The sequence below is a fragment of the Euprymna scolopes genome, chromosome 12 (genome assembly GCF_053919585.1).
Source record: "Euprymna scolopes isolate OS-2025 chromosome 12, ASM5391958v1, whole genome shotgun sequence".
Taxonomy (NCBI): domain Eukaryota; kingdom Metazoa; phylum Mollusca; class Cephalopoda; order Sepiida; family Sepiolidae; genus Euprymna; species Euprymna scolopes.
Window position 1 is genome coordinate 96,786,109 of NC_136493.1, and position 19,573 is coordinate 96,805,681.

Consider the following 19,573-nt stretch of genomic DNA (forward strand, 5'->3'; position numbering starts at 1 on the left):
ATTGTCTAGCCTTAATTTAAACTACGTCACTCACAATTTAGCGATTGGCGCAACAGCAAAGACGTCACGTTTTTGTTCACGTTCTTTTCCTCCTAGTTTAGAGAGTTGTTATGGGTAAATGTGTTTATTTAGCATTTTTTTCGTTGATTTTATAATTAGGATGGATTTGGTTAAAGAAGATTACGTAAGTAGTAGTAGTAGTAGTAGTAGTAGTAGTAGTAGTAGTAGTAGTAGTAGTGTTTTTGTAATGCCGGTTAAATTGTGTTTAATTAGTCGATCGACGATATAATTTGTGAAGTTTATATAAATAAGAGAGTACCTTATAATAAAATATTTTGTTAGTACATGGTGGAATGATAACATTATCGCCCTAGAAAAGACGACATGATTCCATTTCCGTTAGATGATAACCGGTTTTCTCTTTTTTTTGTTGCAAACCATCTACTAGTTGGCCAGGTTTATACAAATTCCAAGAGCGATAGGAGCCTTCTATCATGTCTAGAAGTGACAAAATGGTCAACGAGCGAGATCGGGAATGCGCCGCTGTACAACTCATGCTCTCTACCGATCCAAGTTATGACAACAGGACCATTGCCAGCACCTTCAAAATGTATGGCTGGACTGTCAGGAATAACAGGGACGTGCCCAGCGTGATGACAACAAACTTTCTGGCAACAGTTATGGTCTTTGGATTGATTTAAAATTAGAGCCATATGAAGCCATCTCACATCTTCGAAGCCGGCTTGAAAGTCAACACCAAGGTGTACCTGGATATGCTGAAGAGTGTGCCGATGCTCTGGTGTAATTAGGTGGCTACTGACAGGACCTGGCAGCAGGACTCGGCAGCGGCCCACAAGTCCAAAGAGACCAAGGATTGGCTTCAGAAGGAGTGGTACGACTTTGTATCCTTCTCTTACTGTCACCATTCCTTCTCCGATCTGAACCCGCTGAACTACTTTGTTTGGTCATACGTCGAAAACATTACCAACATGACCTCCCTCGACACCAAAAGCAGCCTGATCACCACCATCCGCAAAGCATTCGCCGAGATCTCGCTGGCGATTGTGGAAAAGGCATGCTCCCAGTTCCGGACACGTTTCGAAGCGGTGATTGGGGCTGAAGGCGGCTACATTGGATAGATGACAGCTCTACTACATAATAAAGTTACCTGAATTGTTTTTTTTTTCGACAAAAGTTTTAAAATAAAACTGTTGTGTTATTTTCTTTATGGCGACAATTTATCGTTTCATCTTGTAGATGAATTACGTTAGGTTCGGTAGATGAGATTTTTCACTAAGGCCATTTATACCTGTAGGGACATCCATTTTTAAAATTAAGAAAACTTGATTCTTTACTTGTATTCATTTTAATTTATCACGCACTTGAAAACGAGCCATGAGAGTTGAAAACGTTCGTGACTATGGCGAATTTCTTTTTATACTCGAACAGAACGTTAACACATTTTCCCACCAAATGGGAAAATGGATTGCAAGAGAATCAAACAAGAATTATCTCGACTGTGCAACGAAACATGCATAAGAGAAGAAAATGCTGTCGAATATACCAATATATATGTGTGTGTGTGTGTGTGTGTGTGTGTGTGTGTGTGTGTGTGTGTGTGTGTGTGTGTGTGTGTGCGCGCGTGTGCGTGGAGAGAGAAAGAGTGAGAGAGAGATTGGTATATTTGGCCAGCATATATATATATATATATAACTGTTATATATATAACTGTTATATAACTGTTATATATATATATATATGTATGTATGTATAACTACTTCATTTACTCACATAAACCTAATATACGAAAGTATAGATTTATGCGTAAACTTTAAGTATTTACTTCAAAAGTGCTCAATACGTAGGTAGAGCTAGTTAGTAATTTATAAAATATATATGGCGGTTAAGCTACACTGAATATTCTGCGTTTCATCCACTATAGGAATTCGCGCATAAGCCTGACGAATCCTATAGTGGATGAAACGCAGAATATTCAGTGTATGTATGTGTATATATATATATATATATATATATATATATATATATATATATATATATATATATATATATATATATATATAACAGTTATAGACAAGACGAGCCATCTGTTGGTATACATTAGAGAAGGTGTTATATACTTTTTATATTTAGGTATTGTGAAGCCTAATGCTTCTCATCAGAAAAGGAACTAGGGGACTAGATTGTAATGTTCATTTTTTTATATTCATATATATATATATATATATATATGTTGTTTCATCAAATACTTCTGTATGCAAAATCCGATCCCGCATTTTGCTAATTCCTACCCTCTGATGAAAAGGAAAGTATTTCTTCGAAACTCCGCGGATTAAGGACTATCCATTTATCTAGTGTTTCCTTTTCAGATTTAATTTAATTTTATAAGTTTTTAACTCATTTCAAAGTGTTTTTTAACATATTTTATTAACTGTTTGCTCATATATATATATATATATATATATATATATATATATATATATATATATATATATATTTAGGAATTTGAGAGAATATATAATTATTTCTACAGCCAGACAGCGTCACATCATTCATAAAGTGAGGAATAATTCATTGGTTAGTAGGTCGTGGCTCTTGTGAGCTGCGACAACGTTGGCTGGCTGTGGAAATAATTATATATATATATATATATATATATATATATATAATACTGGTATGTAGAATATAATCAAAGTAATCGTGAATTTCTATCAGTGTATACCTATGAAACATAAACACACTAGAAAGAAGTGAAATGGTACAGATATATCGCGATATTACCATTCAAATGAGAAAGTCGGATTGAGTAAGCATTTCAGGATAAATAAAGTATATTAAAATACTTAAATATTTTATTTTCGGTTTGTGGCCACAGAGTGAGTGCGAGTAAAATTACTCTCAGCTGCCCGGTTATCCACGCACTACGTTTTATCAAAAATATGATATTCGACCTGATATCCGCGCCCGTGTTAGTTTTTCTTTAACCATCCGCCATAACATTAAGGCAGCATCAATTGTTTTTTGTTTTGTTTTTTACAAGGTGGTCACCACTTATCAAGGCCCGGAAGCCACTCAGGGATAAGGGTTATTGTAAGTACAGTACCATAGTGTGGATATTTAAAGTGTCTACTTAAGGGGGCGGTTCATCAGGAATTTGTTTGCGTTGGACTTGAAGACATCCAAGTTGTAGTCAGGAGGGAAGCAGGCAGACGGAACAGAGTTCCACAGGCGTGCAGTTCTAAGAAAGAAGCTTTGTTCATAGAATCAAGCAATTTGCCTTTATGGAGGTATGGAAAATGAAGAGCTCTGGTCGTGTACTCTTGAGCTATAACTTAAGCATTAATTCCAAGTTTAATTCCAATAAATATAGTTTTATAATTTACTAGATTGCTTTATCCATCTATCTGGTCGGACTCAGTTCTCAGGCCAATGTGAATCTCTTTCTCCAGATTTCCATATCTTCTCTCAGCTGCCTCAGATCTTCAGGATCACAATTAGCGTCATGTGTAATTTGGCTGAGTATACGTGGATCTAAGTCATCCTATGCTCGTGAGCCCGTGCCGTGGATGCCATAGCAGTACATTTCTCACAAGTTCTTGCTTGCTCCTCCGACAGTGACCGGCAAATCGTAGACGTCGCTCTCTGGCGGTAGTAGATACGGCAGGTAAGTTGTCATAGAGTTGCTGCTTCGTGGGATGACCTTGCCAAGATATATTTGACAGTGTTCGTAGCATACGTCCCGTCTAGCTTCCTTTCCAATTTTTTGGTGGGTGTCCCGGTTGTAGCACAGTAAACAAGAACAGACTCCACCACTGCTATGAAGAACTAGCTAGCTAGCTCTACTAATGAAAAAAGGGAAAAATAAAAAATAAGATGAAAAATAAAAATAAAAATGAGAGAATTTTTATTATATTTTTTAATTTTAGTTTTAGTTTTCCTATTCACGTATGTTTTTTTTAGGTGTTTTTTCTTGTATTTTATATCCCCTTTAATATATCCTAATATATACTTCCTTCATTTCCAATCTAAATTTTCTCAAACCAGCTTTCATCATTATTTTATATTTCATATAATAGTGGCACTTCTCCTCTGCTTAATAAGAAGCATTTAGCTTTGAAATGGCCTAAATAGATTTTTCTCTTTTTTTTTCTTTGCTTATTGATCGGATTCTATAATAAAGTTATAAGTAACTTTTATTAATATATTTAATTGCTCCTCTGATCAGTGTCGAGCATTCTTTACCTTGATTGTTTTCTTTGGTATTGACATATTCTTCGTTTTGTTATATATTTATATATACATATTCTCTAGGTACAAGCTTATCTAAATTATATATATATATATATATATATATATATATATATATAATAAATTATATAATAATAATACTAGATAAATATCTAGTGTTTCCTTTTCAGATTAAATATGTTTTTAACTCATTTCAAAGTGTTTTTTAACATATTTTATTAACTGTTTGCTCATATTATAAGCTCTATTTCCTATTTGGTTTTATCGAGCTTTTACATCTGGTTGAGATAAGTTTATAAATATTAATTCTTTAATATTTATAATATACTTTAATTTTACCATCTTGGATCATTTTGGTAAATTTAATTGTAATTTTTATTTTATATATATATATATATATATATATATATATATATATATATATATATATATATATATATATATATAAATTATGCCTCGGCAGCCGTGTGAAGCACATATCTTATTTTTTCTTTTATTAATATTATTGGAATTTTTCCCTTTTTTCCTTGTACATATTTGTGAATTATTCCATGGATTTCGGCCTTTTGGATTATTTTGGACCATTTTCCAATTACATGATTTCCTTGGATTTTACTTGTGCGAAATGAAATTCAATTAACTTTCTTGGATTTATATTTTTGGATTTTATCGTCATTAGATTATTTACCTTTCACCATACTATCCATTCACGTGTAATCACCTTTTTCTTCACCATATTCCCTCTGTTTTACTTTTTGTTATCAAGTAAGATCTTTGACTTGCAGATTCATCAAATACTTTTGTATGCAAAATCCGATCCCGCATTTTGCTAATTCCTACCCTCTGATGAGAAGGATAGTATTTCTTCGAAACTCCGCGGATTAAGGACTATCCACTTATCAAGTGGTTCCTTTTCAGATTAAATATGTTTTTAACTCGTTTTCAAAATGTTTTTAACATGTTTTATTAACTGTTTGTTCTCATATATATATATATATATATATATATATATATATATATATATATATATATTATACTAGCAGGCCGCCCGGCATTATCCGGTCGTAAAATACGCTTAAATATGATATTTTGATCAATGCAAATTTCGTACTATTATTATATTATACTAGACTACGCGTGGCCCGTTGGGTCAGTATGTTGTATTAGCTTTGAAATTCATGTATGAGTGTGACACTTTTTTTTTTTACATAACAGAAACATTTCTATTAAAGTATAATAAAATGAAAAATCCCGAATGGATCACTCAAACATGAAAAAAATTCCTCCCTATTGGTGTAAAGTTACCTATTTTTTCAGAATAATTGCCCAAAAATCGAAAATTGAACATGATTTTCCTACGAATCGAATGCCGACGAAAGTCATTTAGCAGCAAAAACGCACATGAACCTACCGATGAGAAATTTAAGAATGAAAACCCCATATTAGAATCCTTCAATCAAGTTATAGAAACTTAAAATCTAAAATACAATAATTAATAAAACCTGAATCAAAAAAATAAAACCTAAATAAAAAAAAATAAAATAAAACTAATATTGAAACAGATTAGTAAATGTGTCAACAAATTCACCGTTCTCACACAACTATTTTGTATCTAGAAATGTAAACAAAAAATTTTTAAAAAGGAAGGACGGAAGGAAAGGGACGGATAGAGAGTAGTAGTAGTAGTAGTAGTAGTAGTAGTAGTAGTAGTAGTCTTGGCTTTACTATAATTGTTCTTATGTTTGTCAACGGGTTAAAGTTGTTTAGTTGTAAGAAAATAGCAACAGTATAGTTGTAATAAAGAATAGTTGCAAAACACCCCCACTCTTCCCATGTTAAATAATAATTTCGAAATAATAACGTTAATAGTTCAGTGCGTAGGTCAAAATCTGCAAAAGAAGCGATTTGTTGTTATTTGTTTACGTTGTTATGGGTTAATGTTTATGCGCGCATGCGCAACCGGATGTCGTAAACCGGAAAGTGGGTTACATCACTCGTTACAAGGTCATTTGAGTTTTATAATGATATAGATTGGACCCAATATATAGTAATGATTTACAAAGTTTAAATTAAAAGTACGACCAGTGTGCTACCACTGAGAATCAAAACCAAAACGTTTAACTTATCATTTATTTTTTTCCTTTGACGATAATGACTGTACTATAAAGACATGTTTACTGCAAAGCTAAAAATTAAAACACGAACCAATAGCTACTACGTCACGCATGCATATTCGTAATGCCGTCGTTCAACCTTCATTAGACAAATTTCATTTTTTTTTTTTTAATTTTCACGGTTTCTCACCTATTTTCCCTGACTAAAACCCAAATATAAAGTTTCGCATGGGTCTAAATAGCTTATATATGAAGTTTCACATCTGTAGACCAAAAACTGACGGAGGAGTTTGGTAGGCAAAATTTTTAAACAAAAATATACACATATACATAAGTATATATAGAAAAAGTATGGAAAAGAAGGATGTTCTCAACACCCGAAGAAGGTCGCAGGTTGCAGCGACCGAATTGTTGTGTTAATAACACCCAAGATGAGAATAATAATAATCCGATTGATCAACATAACACAAGCATATATAGAAAAAGTTTTGTGTTTACTATAAGCTTTTTACGCAAGCTTAAATCATGCAGACTATCTGCATGAATATAATTACATGCAATTGTTAACTAAAGATGATCATCTCATAAGAAAACCGAAAAAAACTAATATGGAATTAATTAAAATGAATGTTTAAAAGAATATGCAAATTAGCTAGATCTTTTGCATATGAATGCAATTCAACGCCACATATATAACAAAGTTGTATTTTATTTAAATAGATTGAAAAAAAGATTTTGAATATGAATATCAATACACAAAAATAAACAAATTTTCGGGAATATGGAAGATATATATAGTAGGATTAAAGTATCCATGAATTGCCCTGCTCTATGAAGTGGTTGCATTTAAGAATAGAACATTGTACTTATTCTTTTACTGTTTTTCAAAATGTCATCTCTTTTTTTAAAGAACTTTGACAGTTTTTATCAGCTTCGGCACTGCTATGATAATAACATGTGCGCTTTCGTCTTTCCTAAACTAAATAGCTCATCCTACGGGTAATACTGACTCACCATGAGTCACCGTTGTTAAACCAAGCAAACACTTAGGCACGTTCAATGGCCCACTTTTGTTGATCATGAGGAACAGACACAAAACGACAGGGCAAATCACCATCGAATGTTATTTTAATTTAGAAAACGGCTACATATAACAAACTAGTAAAAAAAATGGTCATAACATATTTGAAGCAATTTTTTTTTCTTCCTTCGAAGATTGTAACGTTGAGTATGGGGCAGCCAAACCAGCTGCCAACATTGCTCTGCTTTTTATTGAAACCAACCGAGAGCTCTTTTTAGTATCCTAGTTGTTCCCATAAGTGCAATAGTCTGGATCTCTTTTGCACTTGGTTCACCAGGAATATTAGTAAGGTAGGACTTCAGGTTCTTCTTCATAAGCCCTGCGGCACCTATAATAACTGGTATGATTGATATCTCCCTAAGATTTCAGATTCTTTTCATATCATACATGAGACCTTGATATTTGGTCTTTTTCTCTCGTTCAGGTCTGTTCAGACCTCATTAGAGACTCTCACTTCAACCAAGGTTGCAACTCTCTCTGACTTATTCCATATAATTATGTCAGGTTTCACAGCAGCATATTTTTTACATGGGGGTCACCACTTATCAAGGCCGGAAGGCCACTCAGGGATAAGGGTTATTGCGTGTACAATAATCAATAAGATAGTATTGTAATAATCATTAGTATTGGGGGTTTTGATAGAGTGTCTTACTTAAGGGGGCGGTTTGTCAGCACTTTGTTTATGTTGGACTTGAAGACGTCCAAGTTGTAGTCAGGTGGAAAACAGGCAAGCAGCAGAGAGTTCCACTGGCGTGCAGTACTAAGAAAGACGCTTTTCTCATGGAATCTACGCTTGAATTTAGGCACAGATAAAGAGTGGGGAAAATTATTGACAGTAGTTTCAGCCAGACGGGTGTTTCTCGTGAAAGATTGGCGAGGGGGGACGAGGGATTGGACCTCAGACGAGCACCTGCCATGGAAATAACGATAAAACAAGGATAGGTGCGCAACGTCTCTTCTGTGGGAGAGAGGTTGCAGGGAAGAGAAAAGGGCATCCCCCACTAAGCCACGAAGTCTATTTTGTACTATGTCAAGGCAGGATAGGCTGTTTTTAGCAGCTCCTGTCGAGATGTGGCAGCAGTACTCCATTCTTGGACGTACTTGGCTTTTATACTGATAGAGAATTGCATCAGTAGTGAGATATCTTCTGGAGCGGTAGAAGGATCCCACCATTTTCCCAGCGTCCCTGGCAACAGATTTGATGTACGTGTTCCATTTCAGATCAGGAGTAAAGGTCAAACCCAGAAGCTTGTCAAAACATGGAGCCTCTCCATCCATCACAATTGATGCCAGATGTGGATCAGAGCGTTGATGATGTAAAGATAGAATCTTGGTTTTGGATGCATTAAAAGTGACCAGCCACCTCTTCCCCCATTGTACCACTTGCTCAAGATCAGAGGAGAGAGAATTAGAGAGAACTATTACGAACTATTTACGGCCTTTCATATGTTGTCATAGATGGTCGTGTCATCACCATAGATGTCAACGAATGATTTAAGTATGTGTTTTGGGAGATCATTGATGTAGATCAGGAAGAGAGTTGGGCCCAGGATGGACTCCTGGGGGACTCCAGCATTAATAATGTGGGCCTCTGACTTCTGCCCATCAACCACTACTCTTATGAACCTATCGGAGAGAAATAATTTAATGATTTTCCAGTAATACCGTAGCTGGAAATCTTGTGAAGTAGGCCCTTATGCCATACCTTATCGAAGGCCTTTGATATGTCAAGAGCCATTGCCCTAGAAAGGAAGCCTTTGTCAAGAGATTCACTGTTAGCACCTCTGCTGTAGATCTTGCAGAGCGGAAACCATATTGCATGTCACTAAGAAGGTGGTTTCTGTTGAGGTGGTTGACTACTTCTTTATTTAATATGTTTTGCAACAACTTACTCATTACACACAGGAGACTTATTGGTCTGTACTGAGGGGAGATGACTTTTCACCTAAATTCTTTAATACAGGGCATACTGATGAGGTTTTCCAGGATGTTGGAAAGCACTTCTCCTTAAGGCAACGCTTAAACAGCTTTGTAAGTATGGGGGCAAGTTCTGGTTGGAGCTTTTTCAGCACTATAACTTGAATGCCATCAGAGCCTGTTGCTTTACTGGAATCAAGGTTCTTGATTAGCTTGGCGACCTCACGCACAGATATTTGTATGTTACATAGCGTGTTGTCTATTATAGGAGGAAATACATGGAGTTGATGGTCATTGTCGCATAGGGTAGAATTAGCTGCAAAGTTCTTGGCAAATAGTCTGGCCTTGTCTGATGCTGACGAGATGACCTCAGGTCCATTGATAATGGTTGGGATAGAACGCACACTTCTGTTCAAGATCCTGTTTGCCATTTGCCAAAACTGGTGGGAACCAAGCCGCTGATCAGCTACTTTGGATTTAACAGACTGAGCATATAGCTCTCTTGCATGTTTTATTACTCTTTTACAGTGGTTGCTGGCAGTCCTGAAAGCAGCTTTAGTCTCAGTACATCTATTACGTTGGTAGCTATGGAAAAAGTGATTTCTGGTCGCGATTCACATTCAGGGGAGAACCATGGCTGGCTGTTAGGTTTTTGTTGGAATTTTTTGGATGGTATGAATCGGTCTATGCCTATAATTAACCATTCGGTCAGGTCTGATACTATAGAGGACACATCCTTTTTATACATGGAATGCAGAGGTAGGTCAGATATGAATGTACGGAAGCTATCCCAGTCAGCCATAGAGTATCGATGTACTGTACGCTGGAGAGGTACGTCTGAAGACTTATTGCATTTCGTTTTTATCTTAACTGATACAACAGTGTGGACAGAGGATCCCAGAGGAGATTGAACGGAAATGAACACAGCTCAGGGGAAGTTGTGAGGAAAAGGTCTAGAAGGTTTGCATATTGACTGGGTGTATCGGGCACACGGGTGGGTTCGTGAACAATCTGAGTGAGGTCATAGGCAATGGCAAAATCATGACAAAACCTCCCCTCGTCATCGGTTTTATTTGAGTGGGTCAGCCATTCCACATTATGGACATTGAAGTCAACAACAAATGTGAATGTTAGCCGAAGGATGAGCAGACAGGATGTGGTCAATTTTCTCAGATATGCTCTTAAAAATAGTAAATCCACTGTTGTGGGGGCGATAGAGGGCAAATATAAATGCAGTGGTGTAAGCTAGTGCAACCCGAAAGCACATATCAGGTAAATTAGGGTCTTCTCTCGAGCTAACCCTACCACATGGAAAGCCATCTTTGATGTAGGCACATATTCCATGCCCATGGCGATCTTGGGGGTCAGATTTAGATGTTAAGTTAGAGTATCCTTTAATTATGAATTCGTCTAGAGAAGTGGTTGGCCCTATGCCAGTTTCACTTAGAAAGAATATGTCCGGTTTCGTCTCCTTTTCAAAGTCGATGGCTGTAGGGATTACATGGTCGTAATGTATGGTATATAAGTCATTTCCAACTGTTCTTTCAGGTTGATGTTCCCAGGATTTGCTGCTACATTGGATGTTTAATTTACAGATGGTCCAGTGGAGGCACTTACATGTGTCTGCACGTGTGCAGTATACACTTATTCACGCAGAAATCATTAGGTACGTACACAGGATTTAGCTACGATCTCCTTCGAAACCCAACTTCCTCGGGCCTTTAGTGCTACATTCAAATCCACACCATTGCCTCAGCTTGAAATCTCGATAACTTACGGATTTCAGAAACACTTCTCGTTTCTAAACGCAAGCCTTCTCTCAACAACAGACTCGAACTTCTTCGTTTATATAACTACTTCCATTTCATAACTATCCTACGTCCCTAAATTATTCCACCTAAATAATGTTTTATCTCACACATTCCCTTTGCCTTCATTACGTCCCTATACATCCATATCGATTTTACATTGTTTCCACACACCAGCTTGTATATTTATACTCCGACCCTAAACACCTACCTACACCAAATTGAATATGTTTGTTTCACCAATCTTTCTGTCTTTGCTGTAATGTGCTTACACAATTAGACCCACTCTATACGACCTTACCCCCTACAGCTTACATTATAACTACAAATATTCTGAACATAACATTTCACTTAACCCGTTTATATCAGGTTGACAAAAAGTGCTTGAGATTTTTAACTTTTAAATTTAGATGCACATGCCTCGGTTAAAACGAAAATTTATTGGTTGAAATAATCACGATTAGAATCAATACAGGTTTGCCAACGCAAAATGTATGTATTAATGTCAGTAACGTTTTGCATTCCGATGACGATGAAGTCGCTGGATGCGTTTTTGATATCGCTTAGGTTCTTGAAGCATTTTTCATGCAGAAAGTTGTCGAAATGCTTGAAAAAGTGGTAGTCGGTAGGAGAGAGATCTGGAGAGTGTGGCGGATAAGGCAGAGTTCCGTAGCCAATGCGTTCAACTTCTGCAGGGTCGGTTTAGCAACGTGCGGTCGGGCATTATCGTGAAGGAGAATTGGGCCTTTTCTGTTGACTAATGCTGGGTGTTGTTTTCGAAGTTTCTGATGCGTTTCATCTATTTGTTGACAGCACTTTGCCGTAATGGTTTTGCCTGCATTAAAAAAAAAACTGTAATGGATGAGACCGGTCGCATATAAAGTGAGAACCGGTAGAATTTCTCTTATGTTAGAAAGGCCAGTGTAACACTAAAGATTCTTCATACTTGACCAGGACAAGTGCTTGAGACCTACACCGCACGTCATAAGTACAAAGTGCATGTCTTTATTAAGCTATTTATTCAGGGGTCTTGTCCCATGGCACGTCCAATTAGATGTTGTCTATCAACTTCACCTCGTTGCTCGATATTATGGTGCCATTTGCACATTGCCATGATGACACCCAACAATAGGAAGAGTTTTTCCCGTTTGAATCTCTTTGCGAGCCTGTCTTTGTTTTACCGTTATTTCCATGGCAAGTGCTCGTCTGAGCTCCAATCTCTGGCCCCCCCTCGCCAATCTTTTACGAAAAACACCCGTCTAGCTGAAGCCACTGTGCAACTCTGGCTTCGAGAAGTGTCATGGAGCTTCGTCGGCGTCTAACCACTAAACTGAGCGCCGTCAGGTGTCGTAAAGAACTCACTTTTACTCGCAAGTCACAACCCGGTCGAGAAACAGGTCATTCTTGTTGTGTAAAAGAAGGGAAAATTACACTTCATAACTCCGTTTTCGTTGTCGTTCAATTCGTGAGGCACCCATTTATCAAGTCTTTTTTTTTTTTGCCTTTTTAATCTCTCTTAAGGGTTTTGAAATCGCCGTATATGTTATGTCTAATTCAGAAGCAAGTTCTCAAATAGTTCTTCGTGGATTGACTTCGACAAAGACTCTTAATTGATCGTTGTCAACATCCGATGACCGACCACTACACCATCATCTTCAAGACTCTCGTCGCCACCACAAAATTGTTTAAACCACTATTGTTCTATGCATTAAGAAGTGGTTCTGTGCCAAACGTTTCCTTGATATCGCGATCTGTTTCAGCTGGTTTTCAGCCTAGCTTGAATTGAAATAAGAAAATTGTGCGAATTTGCTTTTTTGCATCTTGTATTCAACGTTTTGAAAAAAAAGACATAATTGTTTTAAAACGATTGTAATTTAAACGAGTGGATAGAGCAAAAAAGCTTTTTAAAATGATATATGAAGTAAAGGTATTATAACGAAAACTTATTTGAGAATACACCATTTGAAATCAAAATTAAAAATTCTGCAAGAGCTTTCTTGTAAACCTAATAATATAGCAATACACTCTCCGTCCTTTTCCCAAATTATATTTCATACTTCATCTAATTATGTTCAAATACTTTAAATTTAATCTCATACAATCTCATAATAGAATTATAAATTAAACAGGGAACAATATAAGTTGAATGATATATATATATATACATACATATATATATATATATAAGTGAGATTGTGTGTCTGTCTGTGTGTGTGTCTGTGTGTATACATTTTCCTACCAAACTACTCTGTCAATTTTCAGTCTACACAACGGGTATTTAAATTTGGGAAAATCTTTTTAATCGGTTTTCGGACAGAAATTTGGTTGTCAAGGGTCAAAGTTCAACGATTTGACCATTGCCGGCTCTACCAAATTCTCTGCCAATTTTGGTCCAAACACTTGAAATTTTAGATGTATGGTCCTTGGACATGGATCAAACTTTTTAATTTGATTTGAGCCCAAAACAATAAATGTAAAGAGATCAAAGTTTTAACAAAATTTGACCTCTCAGTCAATTTTTAGTTTAAACATTTGAAATTTTGCATAAAGTGTATTCAGACATAGGGCAAGCTTTTTAATCGGTTTTGGCCGAAAATTTGAGCTACCAAGGGGTCAAAGTTCAAAAGGTTTAACCATTGCGATCTCAAGCAAACTATTCAGCAAATTTTGGGTCTAAACAACATTTGAAATTTTACATAAAGGGTATTCAGACATACAGCAAGCTTTATATATATATATATATATATATATATATATATATATATATATATATATATATATATAGGTTTAATAAAGTATGTTGAAAACATATATTTATTATTCGAAAAGGAAGCACAAATAGAGATGAAATTCCTTTATCCGCGAAGTTTCGAAAATACTTTCCTTCTCGTCAGTGGGGAAGAGTTAGCAAAATTCATTAAAAAAAAAAAAATTGCCAGTAAAGTATTTGAAGAAACTAAGTATGAAAAGGGTCATATTGGCATGAAAAAGAAATGTAGAACAATTAAATAGATAGAGTGTCGTAAAAAAGAAAACTGGTTTTACGTTAGAGGGTGTTCCCATGGTTGTTGAGTCCACATCCAAGAAAGTAGTAGAAGTAAAATATCCATGTTTATGGCATGTCGTCGGAGTTTATAAATGATCCCGTAGTCCAGTCTGTGAGATTAACAAAAAGAAATCGATTTGAAGAATAAGTAGAGAAAGTTAGCATGTAGTGGATTGAGTTCATTCAAGGGTGAGGGAGAGTATTGTCTCAACGTCAAGGCAGTTCAACGCTGTGGAGTAGGGGAGGAGGATGATCTGGTTGTCATGATAACCTATCATTGTAAAATTAGTAATTAGAGCAGTGGGAGGGCGAAGTGGAATACGTCAGTGGATACGGTTTGGTGGGATTATGGTCAGAGTTAACGAGGATGAAGCAAATTTAAAAAAAATAGGTGGGCTTTGAAATGAATTTGGGGCAGTAAACTTATGGCGAGAAATAATTTATCTAGAAGATTGGAGGGGTTATTGAGAGTTTTAGTGGATTGTGGGGATTGAGGAAAGAATAAATGTCATAATGCAACTAATAGAAAGAAAATAAAATTAGGAACCCGGGATTTTTGGAAAATCTACAACAGCGTAGTTAATAATGGACAGTCAATTATTCCCCCACTAACAAACAATCATGAGGTTGCTTGCACGGCAACTGACAAGGCTAATCTGCTTGCCAGTCGGTTTGCCTCAAACTCCACACTGAACTCGGTACACCACTCACTCCCTGATTTTCCTCTGCGAACAGACGCCACACTTGACGACTTGAAAATCACCCCTTCTCAGGTACATGCTATTATAAAAAACCTAGACACCTCTAAAGCATGTGGACCAGATCTCATCCCGGCTGTGCTATTAAAAAAATGCTCTGCCGAGGTTGCTCCAGTTCTGTCCAAACTTTACAATAAATGCCTTAACGAATCTTGTTTTCCCGACTGCTGGAAAACCGCCTCTGTGGTACCAGTCTTCAAGAATTCTGGTGAAAGAACTGACCCACTAAATTATCGCCCCATTAGCCTCCTCCCGCTTTTCGCCAAAATATTTGAGTCCTTAGTTAATAAAGCCCTAGTCCAGCACCTAACAGCTGCTAAACTCTTGACTGACAAACAATATGGATTCAGGCAAGCCCGTTCAACAGCAGATATCTTAACTGTAGTTTCTGAACGTATATACCGTTCATTGGATAAAACAGGGGAAGGTAGAGCGGTGGCCCTTGATATATCTAAGGCTTTTGACAGGGTATGGCACGATGGTCTTCTAAGGAAAATTAGATCATATGGAATCACTGGAAGAATTCATAACGTAATTAAATCCTTCTTAAGTAATAGAAAAATCAAAGTTGTCCTCGACGGACGTACATCCAAACAATATGACATAAATGCGGGAGTGCCTCAGGGGTCTATCCTTGGACCTCTATTGTTCCTGATATTCATAAACGACCTCCCTGATAATATTGTTTCGGAGATGGGTATATTTGCCGATGACACCACTCTCTATAACAGATATGAGGGGAAAACAAATGAACACATATCCAAGAAAATGGCAGAAACACTAGAGGATGACCTCCAATCCGTAGTGGAATGGGGACAAAAATGGTTGGTCTCATTCAATGCTGCTAAGACTAAGCTTGTTTCCTTCAATAACTACAAGAAACCTTCTCTACCACCAATAGCAATGGCCAAGAACACATTGCCTGAAAGTACTTCTTTTAAACTCCTCGGCCTAACGTTTACAGGGAATATGAACTGGAATAGATACATTGAGAGCATTGCCAAGGCTGCTGCAAGGAAGGTTGGCTCCCTCTACCGTGCTAGAAAACTACTTACGCCTGCCAGTATCCTATACCTCTATAAGGCAACCATTCGCCCATGTATGGAGTACTGTTGTCACATCTGGGCTGGTGCATCTGCTGCTTGTCTCTCGCTCCTGGACAGGGTTCAAAAAAGAGTCGCAAACCTGATAGGTCCTGAACTGTCATCTGGGCTTCAACCTCTGTCCCATCGACGAGATGTTGCATCCCTCTGCCTGTTCTACAAATACTTTAATGGTGAATGCTCTGACGAACTGCAAACACTTGTACCTCCCCGACGTAACTACCCCCGACAAACCCGACAAGCTACTAAGTCTCATCCCTTTACAGTGGAGATCCCTAGGTGCAAGAAAGCCTTTTACTCCAATAGTTTCTTCCCCAGAACTGCGGGTCTTTGGAACTCCCTTCCGGGATTCTGCTTTCCCAACTGCAATGATATGCAGAAGTTCAAGTGTAATGTTAACAAACATCTTTCTACTCTTCTCCCTTCATAATGACCCCGCTAATTAATTCCCTAATAGTAGCCCCCTGCTTCAAAGTGGCACTGTTGCCTTGTTTGGGGTGAAAATTGAATAAAAAAAAATAAATAAAAATAAAAAAAATAAAAATAAAAAGAATTACGCTCGCAATCCCATACAAATGTATGTATATCTATGCATAAGCAGACTCAAAAACATGAATACAAGCATTAGAGCTCATGTATACATTAGAGCATAGATGAATATGTCTTCATATACACAGAAGAGAAATACACGGACACATGCATAAGAATTCTAGCAGGACCGCGGGGTGGGGCAGCCGATTATTGAAGAGAAAAAAGGATAGGGAATGTATAAATTAATGGGGTGACATAAAGTGTTGAGGAAAATGAGATTTTAAGGGAATTATTTAAAGTTATTTCAAATCGACCGTATTTAAATTTAGACTTATGTCTGCAAAAGGCGAATAGTTCGCTTTTAGAGTTTATTATATTGTTTTTTTTTTATGGGAAATTAATAAGCGCTATAACTTCAGATTATAGTCTGGGTGTAAGGCTTAACTTTTTATGATAGTTCATTTAATTGAAAAAGGAGTTTTATTAAAATTAAGTTTTTTAATTAAAGTAGTTAAAGAAGTTCTTTGCTTATTATTAGGGTTTTCTTTGTTAAGGGAAGAATTGTGATTAGATATTATGGTCTTAATTAGATTTGGGGTGGCGCCGATATAGGTGTGTATTTTTAGAGATGCTCAGGGCCTATTATTTGTTTGTTGAATTGTATTGGGATTTAATGTGGGGAATGATCTAAACTTTGTTGATGGAGGTGAGTGTGAGAGTAGTAGTAGTAGTAGTAGTAGCAGTGGGGTATTTGGTCAGCTGGCTGTTTAGTTTGCTTATTGGATCAGTGATTCTGTCAGATGAAATATGGAGAGGGAAGATGTCGACAGAATATAAAGTCTATTGTGGGGGAATTTCGGGATGTTATTGTGCAAGAATATATAACATCCCTACGGATGCAATCATTGTCAGTGGTCTATTACAAATGCAATTGTTTTGAGACTTAATTGGGAAATGCATTTTGGGGGCCGATTTGATTTTTTTATTGTTAGATGTTAAGATTCTTTGTTCTAAATTAGGCATAGTTGAGTAGGAAATCCTTATTGAGTTTTTATTAAAGATAGAACTATATCGGTGTGAGTACTTGAAGGAGTTTTGTACAATGTTAAAGAATTCTTTAGGTATGTTAGTTTTAACATTGGAGCTAAATGAATGTTTAAACCAGAGGTTTTTCTTTCTTCTGAAGCAGTTGGATGGGTTAAGAGTATTAAAATTAAAATGTTGATTCTGATGGTTGCGTGGTTCATTGTTATTAATTGGGTTATATTTTGTAGTTGTAGGTGGTTTATTACGGGTCATTTTGGCGGTGATCACGAATCTTAGGTGGCCTACAGATAGGGTAAGGCGCTCATATTTAATGTTTTCTTTGTATCCAGAATTCCTTGTTGATGCATTTGAGTTAAAGGTTGTTGGGGGGGGAGAACAGAGATTCTTTTCGAGACGGATGGTATTATAGACTTTATAATAGAATTAGGGTGGTTAGAGGACTTATTAACGTATAAGAGTGTAAGATTGGGTTTATGGTAGGGGGTATATTTCTCAGTGTTAAGGTTTAGTGTAATGTCTAGAGAATTAGAAGTTTTTTGATAGATTCAGTAGTCATGAAGTTATTAAAGCAATCATGTAATTTCTTCATTGTATTATTATATTATCTTCACCTGGCTTTAGTGTTAAATATGGCGTCGTCGCAATATAGGTTCCCTTGGATATACCTAAATTGGTGTTGGTGTTCTTTCAGTAAGAAGCGCCGCACTAAATATGTATGCGTTGAATCAGGAACTCATTAAAATATCAATGGTCCTTGAGGGTGAATCTAGGGGTGTCTGGAGTAATTATTTCAGTGAAGTTGTGGATGTTCATTGTGAGTAAGTTTTTGGCCTCTGCATTAATGGAATCTAATGTACTGAGGAGGTGCTATTTTGTAAGATTTATTGAGTTCATTACAGATGAGTTTTCTATAGGTTGGCTTGTCTTGTTTATAGTAATTTTTAGTTTGTCAGCAGGGCGAAAAATGTTTGGGTTTTTTTGTAATTTTATCGGCAATGTTGTTATTTTTTCGGGTCATTGGATTATGGTGGTATATGTTTTTAAATTTAATTTTCTTTGCTAAGTTTAACATTGAATTTTCACACCCGTCAAGGTGAGGATCTGATAGGAGTGACCAATGTGTTTTAATCCGTATAATTTAGCAGGAGAACTTTCAATCTTCTTTTGTTTTCTATGAGAGTGGACAGGGAGTCATGTTTTAAAGTTCTGGGTGGAGCATCAGCTAAGACAGATGTCTTGGGCTTGTTGATGATTTCAAGTTATGGGGATAAGTTTTCTATCTTATATTTTTAGGAAACTAATTACAGCTTGAATAATTTTATGGATGTATTCTTGTTGGGTAATATTTTTAGAAGAGAGGGGAATGTCTAATGGTTAAGATAAAAATGCTCAATCAGGAGGGTGCTTAAAGTTTAAAAAAAGTTGTAGTACAATTAAGTTGAAAAATATATTATTAAAAAAAATATTATTAAATAAATAAAATAATAACAAAATAATCAAATAAACTAACACTAATAATCCCATAACTACATACATATTTAAATATAAAATAAATCTTAGCATTGAAAATAAAAAATATATATAAATAAATTATACAAAAAATAAATGAATATTTTATCATAAATTTTCCTACTGTCTGTCTGTCTGTCTATCTGTGTGTGTGTGTGTGTGTGTGTGTGTGTGTGTGTGTGTGTGTGTGGCGCGGTTTATCTCAGCCTACAGGCAATCCACCCAGGCAAGTAAGGTACCGAAATGAAGCGTATGACCCAGCGGGTGTTTTAGTGATATTTATATCCATGTTTGGTGAATAGAAATGCAAAAAAAAATAACGATTTACTAAACAACATTTTATTTACAGGATATTTTTCCGGTATTCACCGGAAGTTATTATCTCCCTTAGTA